Here is a 9857-nt window from a genome sequence, read left to right on the forward strand (position 1 = left end):
GAGTTGAATACCCACCCCACAAACTCAGATCCATCCAGAACCTTAGAATGTGAACCTCGAATAGGATCTTCGCAGATACATCAATCCATCAAGATGAGTGGGGTAGGAGGCGCCGAAACCCACTAACTGGCATCCTTATGAGGAGAGGACCAGAGGGACAAGGCGAGTCAGCCATGGGCTGACATGCAAGCGACTGGAGTGCTGGGGCCGCAAGTCAAAGAGTGTCAAGGACTGAACTGGGAGGAGGCACCAGCAGCCGCAAGAGGCCAGACCCTCCTTGGAGTTTTCAGAGAGCACGAAGCTGCTGGCACCTCGATTTCTGATGTCTAGCCTCCTGTTTCTGTTATCCTCACTCAGTTGGGGGTCAAGTGTTCCAACGCCCTCGGCTACCTCTCTACACCATAAAGGAGGCCTGGGAAGACCCGAATGGTGCTGCTAATGACCAGCTGTAGCTCCTCAGCTCCCCTCTGCCTGTTTTTTACTTATTTGTTATGAGCATCGCTAAGCAAGGGGGAAATTGGAGGAGTTAGGTAAGAGAGTCAAACACAAAATGAACAAGAAAATGATGACAGATGTGAAAAGGCAATCTGTCTTCACCGCTCACGGACCTGCTCTCTGTGAGGACTGCATCGCCCTCAGCCCACTGGCCACCCCGGCGCACACCTGGATGGTTCCTGACCTGAGAGAGAGGGAGACCAGTTCTGCACACATCAGCGGTTAGGAGGCCACCCCAGTGGAAGAGCACGCGCTGGCCTCCAAATCCTTCCGGGCATTCCGAACTGCAGGCTCCCTACCACACGTTAGCCTCCCAAAACAGGTCAGGACTAAGGGGACTGACCAGGACAGCTGCCCCAGGGACACCACAGAACTGGAAAAGTACATGAGTCCACCCCGCCTCATAATCTGGGATCCAGAAATCCCAAAGGGGCAGATCACTTGATCATCTCTCCCTGAGAAATGACCCCTGACCAGGAGGACAATGTGGAATGCACAGCTGTGCTCCCAGGACCAAGGCAGCTGCCCCTCGAGCCCCACGTCTGTCAGTCCTATCCACGACAGTCAGAGGCAGAAAACCCACGCGCCCACCAACAGAGCAACAGGACACAAAACGTGCTCAGTCCACACGGTGGATCGTCAAGTGCCGTGAAGTCCTGATACGTGTTCCGACGGATGAGTATGAAGGCACAGCACCGTGAATAAGCCAGGCGCCACGGGGCCAATACTGGATCACCCCCTCTGCCTAGAACAAAGGCAGAGCAACGGCAGAAAGGCCAGAGCTGAGCGGGCGACGGGGACAAGGAGCCTGGGAAGTTACTGATGAAGGGGTGCATGGTTTCTATGTGAGGTGAGAAAACTGGAAATAGACAGTGGTGGTGGTGATACCACATAATAAATGTCATCAAACTCGTGAAAATGGTTGGAATGGCAACTATTTTATATGATAGAGAGATGACAGATCAGATAGAGGGAGGGAGGTGGGGGAAGAGAGAGAGAGAGATCGGACACGCATACAAGGGTGCTAGCATGAAGGTACGCAGTTTGAATCCACCAGCGGCTTGGGGGGAGAAGGATGAGGAATCTCTTCTCACTGCTGCCTCTGATGGATAAATGTCTCCGGTGGCCCAGTGGCAAGAAGCTGTGCTGCGATCCCGACGGCATTCGGTTTGAATTCACAGCTGCCCTGCAGGAGGATGGACAATCTCCTACCACATTATTTATTGTCTCTGGAAACCCACCAGCGGGTCAGCTACGGATCAGGTCTGACTCGACGGTACCCGGCAACATTTATTTTATTTATTTATTTACACATATATGTTGTGCTGTGTACCAGAGTCAGAACTTACCCACAGCTCACCCTGCAGTGGGTTTTAAGAAGCAATTAATTAACTGAATGGGAAGAGATTACCCTTCCTTCTCCCACAGAGAAGGATTCAAAACACACACTTTCAGGATTGCAGTGCAGCTTTTTGCCACTGGGCCACCGGAGCCATACACACATAGCAGGGTCAGAGCTATTGTACACAGGCTTGCTGTCAGTCACAAGCGACTCAGAGCGACCCCATGTACAACAGCTCTAAACTCTGCTCTGTCCTGTGCCAATCTCATTGCCTCCGACACAATCATCCCGATTGCCCCAGTCACCGAATCAATCCATCTCCGAGAGGGCCTTCCCCTCCTGTGCCTGCCCTCCTCCCTCCCAAGCATGATGTCCCTCTCCAAGGACCAGTCTCTCCTCACAACATGTCCAAAGTATGTCAGACGAAGCCTCAGAATCCTTGCCTCCAAGGAGCAGCCTGGTTTAACCCTCTCCAGGATGAATCTGTTTGTTCTCTTAGCAGTCCATGGCACCTTCAGCACTCTTCTCCAACACCAAAGCTCAAAAGCATCAATTCTCCTTCTGTCCTCCTTGGTCATTGTCCAGCTCTCTGATGCATAACAAGTGACTGCAAAGACCATGGCCTGTACCAGACGCACCTTTGTCTCCAGAGATACACCGTTGCTCTTAAGTACTTTAGAAAGGTCCCTATCAGCACACTTTCCCATGGCAATACATCTTTTAATTTCCTGGCTGCTGGTGCCAAGAGTGTTGACTGTGGAGCCGAGCAAACTGAAGCTGTGAACAATCTCAATCTCTTCACCATCCATCCTGATGCTGCCAATTGGTCCAGTGGTGAGAATATAAACATACACACATGAAGCTCGAGTGACATCATCTATAGAGAGAAGGTCAACGTTTTCAAGAAAAATCCAACAAGTACATACGGACCAAATTTCTGTTTACTGGTGACTGGGAAACGTCAATAGCAGAGAATGCAACAGAAGCAGCCGGCCCCTCTCCCAGAGCCAGGAAAGTCATCCGGAGCCCTGCCCACCGCCAGTGGAGAAGCCGTAACAGAGTGCCTGGGGCTCAGTAAGCCTTAATTTCTGCATCCAATCACCTATCAAAACCTAGACAACGCTCTGTCCATGACTCACCAATATGGATGCAGGGAGCTAAGTGACAGACTTATCAAGTGATGATTAAGGTAAAAATTGTATAGGTTTCTGTTTTGCCATGGCTTTAAAATTTATGACAAGACCCTTTTGTAGAAGTCTCAATAAAGAAGAGAAGAGACTTTAAAAAGCTTAAGGAGTGCCAATGAATGACACAAGACTATATGACTGAATTGACAGAATCAGAAAAGACCAGACAGAAGCAGTGAGGAGTCCACAGGTGGGTCCCATCAGCAAAGACTGGAATTGTCTGGGATGGTCTCTTTACTCTATGAACAGGAATTGTGCTGGTGACAGCTGGCAACTAGAGGGGAGAAATGTGAGAAAAGTATCGAGGAGAAAGATACCATGACTGCAACAGGCACAGAGAAGGTAAAGTAGCCACGATCACAGCAAAGTGAGGCCTATACACATCTGGATCCCGAGGCCTCCATTCCCGGGCACTGTGGACCTACATCCTGGGTGGGTGCTGTGCCTGTACCCTGGGTCCTGGGGCCTGTATCTCAGGTGCAGGAGTCTGCATGCTGGGCGCAGGGGGCCTGTATCCCAGGCGTGGGGGACCTGCATCCTGAGTGGGGGGACCTGCATCCTGGGTGCGGGGACCTGCATCCCAGGTGGGTGCTGTCTCTGCACCTGGGTCCTGGGCTCTTCATCTTGAGTACCAGGGTCTGCATCCTGAGTGGATGCAAGTGCCTGCATCCAGGTGCTGGGGTCTACATCCTGGGTGGAGGGTGGAAAAGGTCACTAAGAAAAGAGATTGTTGGGAAATGCACTGCAACACAACCACAGTCAATCTGTAAGCCAATATATTTCTTACCAAATCATGACATCTAAGGTTCTACATTTCTTTGTCTGTAAATCTCATAAAAAGTCCAAACTTTGCCCCCAAAATAGCAGTCTTTTCTCTTTACAAGCCAACCCTGTGTCCTTGAAATACACATAAACATCCCTTTCAAGGAGTAAAACGCGGCATGGATAAAGATAAGTACGTAACAAAGAAAGAGGGAGTGTTTTTGTCTTTTTTTTAAAAAAATCTGTGTTTAAGACAGCAGTGAAAGAATTTGGACTTTTTTCCTTTTTTTGTCAAGCTGCAATTCCATTTTTCAGTATATATATAGCCCTTCAAGGATACCTCTATTTCATATGTTCGTAATTTTTCTGTGAAGGGTGAGTTCAACCAATGAGTCAGGGAGAAGGATGTTAAACTCTCTAATACCATTGTTCTCACATCCACAACACGTAACAGAGAAAAGCAGAGCAAGAGATGACCACCAGCTTGCACAGACGTCAAACTGTCAACAATTACAGGTTTTTCTCAAAACAGGAGAGATGTTTGTCTTTCTCCCTGATGCTCAAAAGACATTTTCTTCTCATTTAATATTTTTGCATCTATTCCTTCTAGATAAGCATATACATCTTACGCAGGGAGGAGTGGATTAAAAATTCATTCAAAATCATTTTAAAAACGAGCATTACTTTAACTATCAAAGAGATAACTCAAGATAGTGGGAATTATTTTATAATCTGTAATTTTAAATGACGTTTTTAATTTAGCAAATTACACCAAGCATGTGGTCAAGGTGTCCACAGTCTCTAATAAAATTACTACTTATCAAATTTTCCAAGAACAGTAAAAAATTTTCTTTGAGAAGTTCATAATGATCTTTTGAATCCCAGGTAAACCAGTAATAAAAGCAAAGAAGATAAAGAAATGTTAATACTGAAATATCAACTGCTGGTGTAATTATGACCGCTGCCTTGAGAGCAATTTCTAAACAAGCAGATACACTCAGAAGCCAGGAAGGTTCAAGTCCGTGGTCCCTCACTCACCCAGCCCTTTCTACAGGCCTACGCGTTCCTGTGTCCGTGGATTCTTACAACATTTGCAAAAGCACAGCACTTGTAACAGCTGACAAAGACCAGAGCCTCTTCCCACTGGGACTCCTATCCCAGGTCTCCTGTTCAGGAAGCAATACAACAGAGCCTGAGAAATGCCTGCATTATCTTTCTGAGCAGTGAGAAAGTTTAAGAAGATAGACAGATATGGCAAATATAATTAACAACAGCATGGTTTGGTTTTTTATTTTACCATTTTATCAGATTATTAAACTACTTACTATATGTTGTGATTTATTTCCTCAGATGATTAAATATTCACATCCATACCTAATTTTGTATTTACAATTTTTATTTTTGTTTTAAAGATAGTTTCCTAAGGCCTAGTTTTTCTCATAGCACTGACATTTTGGAACTCCCTAAAGTGTCTTCATTGCCAGTGTATGAGCCTGGAGGGTCTTTCTCCCAACAGAGGAAGACCCTCAGAGAAATGGATTGGCACAGCGACGGTCACAATGGGCTTACGTGTGTCTGCGGTGGTAAGTGTGGCTCAGCACAGGGCAGAGTTTAAAGCCATTGTAGGGCTGCGATGAGTCGATGAGTCGTAGATGACTCAAGGGCACATAACAATAACAACCACAACAAGGCAACACAAAGCCAGCCTCTGCCCTGATAAACACATTCCATTTTCTCACTCTGAGATCATGTGATCCAGTTCGGGGGGGAAAAATGAACAATCTCTGGGATCACTCCACAAGTGCCACTCGTGCCCACTTCTCCTACAAAACTGGACTTCAGTGCCCTACTCTGTCGATTCTCTGGACTCTGATCTTCCGTGTGCCTCACGGAGGCCCCCGTGACTATCTAACAGTTTCCACACGGCAGCAGGGGCCGGCAGGGGGAGATGTGGTCATCACATACTGTGGTTATACAATGTCCAGAAAACCCAGCAGGAGGCGACGGGAGCTTCTTCATCTGCTCACACCTCCATCATCTTCATCGCTTGTACACAGGGCTGCGAATCACAACACTGACCTTCAGCAAGCTTCAAGAGCGCAAACGGGCTCCAAACTTTCTTTCCAAGGAGGAAGGTCTGTCCTGTCTTTCAAGACTTTATAATAAATCTATCTTTATACCTTAAAAAATGAAGAGGTTCAAATAACATGTAAGTGTGTTAAAGGAAGTGAATAAATTAATAAAGGAGGCATGTGATGAGCTATTTAGAAATGAGGATAATTCCTGCAAATACCCCTAACCTTTTGAACCCATATATTGGTGGTGTTGAAGGTGGTGGTGGTGGTTGTTATTCGTCATCAAGTCACTTGCGACTCATAGTGACCAGATGTACAGCAGCTCTGAACCCTGCTCTATCCTGTGCAACCTTACTGTCTCTGACTCACCTACCTCCATTAGCCCAGTCACTGAGTCAATTCATCTCATCGAGGGTCCTCCTCTCCTATGCTGTCTCTCCACCCTCTCAAGCATGATGTCCCTCTCCAAGAACTGGTCCCTCCTTGCAACATGCCCAAAATATGTCAGACAAAGCTTCAGAATCCTTGCCTCCAAGGAGCACCCTGGTTTCACCCTCTCTAGGATGAATCTGTGTGTTCTAGTAGTCTATGGTATATATATACAATACTCTTCTCTAGCACCACAGCACAATGACATCAATTCTCTATCAGGTGCACCTTAGCCTACAGACTGACATCACTGCTCTTCAGTACTCTGGAGAGGTCCCTCGCAGCAGACTTTCCCAATGCAATTCATAAGTATTCAGAATGCATGTGTCAATATATGTGCGTCTATTCACATATGTGTATGTGTGCAAGTGTGTGTTTTTTTTGTTCTAATCTCCTGTGTAAAGCAATGGGAAGAGTCACAGCTCAGGTGCAGGAACTTCCTGAACACACAATCTTCCAGGAGCAGGTCCCAGTCAGCAGCGCACCTTTCATTTACATGGCACCGTCAGCTTCTCAGTGGTGTCCAGTCCTGACTCCCTCCCTCATGTGGCCGGAACTGGGTCCAAGAGAGATTCTAGAGGAACATACGTCCAACCCTCAAGGTTAACAACCTAGGAATGGCACACGTGGTCAAAAAAGGATCCTCCTAGGCTGCATTCGGGACCCCACTTACTCCTCAGTTACTGACTGCCTTGTTACCCAAAACTTTGCATTTACTACAGCAATTAAGAACCTCCTGTGTGATTATTTCCACTCTAATTATGGTGTCTGACAATGCAAGGCAACCGCATCACTGGTCGTGCTGTTTAAGGTGCTGTATCAGCTTGACCAGACCATGATGCTCAGTGGTGTGGCATTTATAAAACGATGTAACTTGGAACTTACGAAATCATGTAATTTGGTTCTTATGCTCCAGACGTCCTCCAGATGTCCAGATGCAGCAATCTAAGGTGGTCATCCTCCATTTGTGTGTAACGCCAATTTCTGCCTAGCAACCTGGTCTTTAGATCAGTAAGCAGGGCTTAAATTCACCTTAATCTAAATGATCCCAGTCTTCAGGGAGTCAGTATCACAGATTAAATGTTTATCAACATCATTATTACTGCACGCCACCACGTAGCAAAGGAAGAGACTGTATGATAAAAGAATGGCACATTTGAGTCTCCAACTAAATCATTCAATGTATTCCTTAAACATGTTTTCTATCATCTGTTGTCGGCTGTGTAACAACATTGAGTCAGAACAGACACATAGCTGGCCCTCCAGTGGGTTTTCAGAGGCAGTTAATCACATGGGAGGAGCTGGCCCATCCTTCTCCCATAGAGCAGCTGGTAGATTTGAACCACGTGTGTTCAGGACCACAGTGCAGCTTCTTCCCACTAGGCCACCAGAGCTCCCTAGCAACCCTAATATAAATACTGCACCTTTGGGAATAGTGTTACAAAGACGGTGCCCGTGATAGCAGGTATCCCCTTGCCTTTCCCAGCTATGCTCCCTTTCCAGGTATGAAGACATAACCTCCAAGCAACAAGCTGCAAAGAGATTCTACCTACCTATGTTCATGACTCCTGGGAAAAGTGACGGCATAGCCACACATGTAGGCAGGTAGTGCTGAGGATGCAGTGGGGGTGGGGAAGACGCATCGATGCCCTTGAACATCGGGCACTGAGGCACAGCCAGGCCTCCAGAATCCAGGGCGTGCACACCATGTATAAAGCAAAACTGTCTTATTACACACAGACGGACAAAGAACGCTGGCCGGGACTGTGCAAAATCTCTAGAAGAGGGAGAAATCTTCGCATCTAAACACGGAAGAGTTGATCTGAAAGGTGTTGATCTTCAGAGCCTCACATGTGTAGAGAGCTCTCACCACTGCCACGGCAAAGGCATGAGGGCCTCACACATGCAGAGCGCTCTCACCAGTGCCCACAGCGAAGGCATGAGGGCCTCACACATGCAGAACGCTCTCACCACTGTCACGGCAAAGGCATGAGGGCCTCACACATGTACAGAGCTCTCACCACTGTCACGGCAAAGGCGTGAGGCAGATTTCTGATGAATTATATGAGGGCATCTGGACAGATAAGAGAGATAGATTAGAAAATGTTTCCCTGGGGGAGGGTTTGTAAAACAATGAAAGAATCCTTTCTTTTACTTTTCCATAATTTTTGACTCATGTACTTATAACTTGTTAGTTAAATTTGTGTCTTCTAGGTTACAACCCCCCCATGATACATCTTCAGGGATACGAACATGTACGGCTAAGCACAATTAATAACAGTGCATCTAAATTCCAAAATCAATCTCCATAATAGTCTATGTGTTTCCTACTGCCAAAGGGGCCCTTTAAAGTAGTGAGAGAAGATCTTCACCCTGAAACCCACAGCGTCCCTTTTCATCAGGAAGTAGCTAAGAGAATACGCCATCCCCTTTTCCTTATGAATCAGGGTGAAGTCTCTCTCAGGGAGGCGTGATAGGGAATGGCAAAGGACACACCGACAAAGGAGATTAATCAAAACTGACTTTGACAAGCACTGTGGCAATTGGACAATTAAAACAGACATTCGGATGGCGGGGAAGAAGAACAAACTGGGGAGGAGGGTAGAGAGAATGGTGCAGCAATGAAGGAATGAAAACCCAAAATCCCTGTAAATGTTCATTAAAACGAATAAAATTTAATAAAAAAAAAAAGAAAATGTTTCCCATCTTCCAACCTGATAACAGTTCCTTCATTACTCAATGAATGTTTTATGTCCACGGGACGCATAAGAGTATCTAGACAAACTTAATACTGATAACCATTGTAGTTTTCAAAATACTGTCCACATACCATGAGCTCCATTTCCTCAAGGGCTTAATTATCTTTCCTCTTCTTCCAAATTAGCAAGTTCTTAAGTAAAATAAGTAAATTAGCCAGTGAATGAACAAACCGCCAGGTGAATGGACACGTGGACTCTAGAAGGTGAAGAGTCCGTGCTGGTCATGAAGAGTCTTAACTCAGAGTTGGGAAAAGACCGATGTTGGAGGGGAGAAAATGAGACCCCTCTAAGGGCCCCAAGCTCCTATATTTTGGTGTTGAGATTAACTTTCAGTGGTTTGGCGCTGAGCTTAACTTCCATGGGTTAGGCGTTGAGATTAACTTTCAGGAGTTTGGTGCCGGCGTTCACGTTCAGGGTTCGGCACTGAGGTTCAAGTTCAGGGTTTGGTGCTGAGGTTTATGTTCAGGGTTCGGGGCTGAGGTTCACGTTCAGGGTTTGGTGACAGGGTTCACATTCAGGTTTTGGCTCTGAGGTTCATGTTCAGGGTTCGGTGCTGAGGTTCACTTTCAGGGGTTTGGAGCTGGGGTTCACATTCAGGGGTTTGGCGCTGGGTTCACGTTCAGGGTTTGGCGCCAAGGTTCACATTAAAGGTTTAGCGCTGGGTTCATGTCCAGGGTGTGGTGCTGAGGTTCACGTTCAGGGTTTGGTGGCGGGGTTCACGTTCAGGGTTTGGTGATGGGGTTCACGTTCAGGGTTCGGCGCTGAGGTTCACGTTCAGGGTTTGGTGACGGGGTTCACGTTCAGGGTT

The 9857-nt window shown here is 46.7% G+C and overlaps 1 pseudogene; it reads left to right on the plus strand.

Moving 5' to 3' along the window:
• The first annotated feature begins 1524 nt into the window (after positions 1-1524).
• The window catches only part of LOC102851349, a 13211-nt pseudogene continuing 4878 nt past the window's right edge, over positions 1525-9857 (plus strand).

The sequence above is a fragment of the Elephantulus edwardii genome, unplaced genomic scaffold (genome assembly GCF_000299155.1).
Source record: "Elephantulus edwardii isolate Elephantulus edwardi_28Jun2011 unplaced genomic scaffold, EleEdw1.0 scaffold00207, whole genome shotgun sequence".
Taxonomy (NCBI): Eukaryota; Metazoa; Chordata; class Mammalia; order Macroscelidea; family Macroscelididae; genus Elephantulus; species Elephantulus edwardii.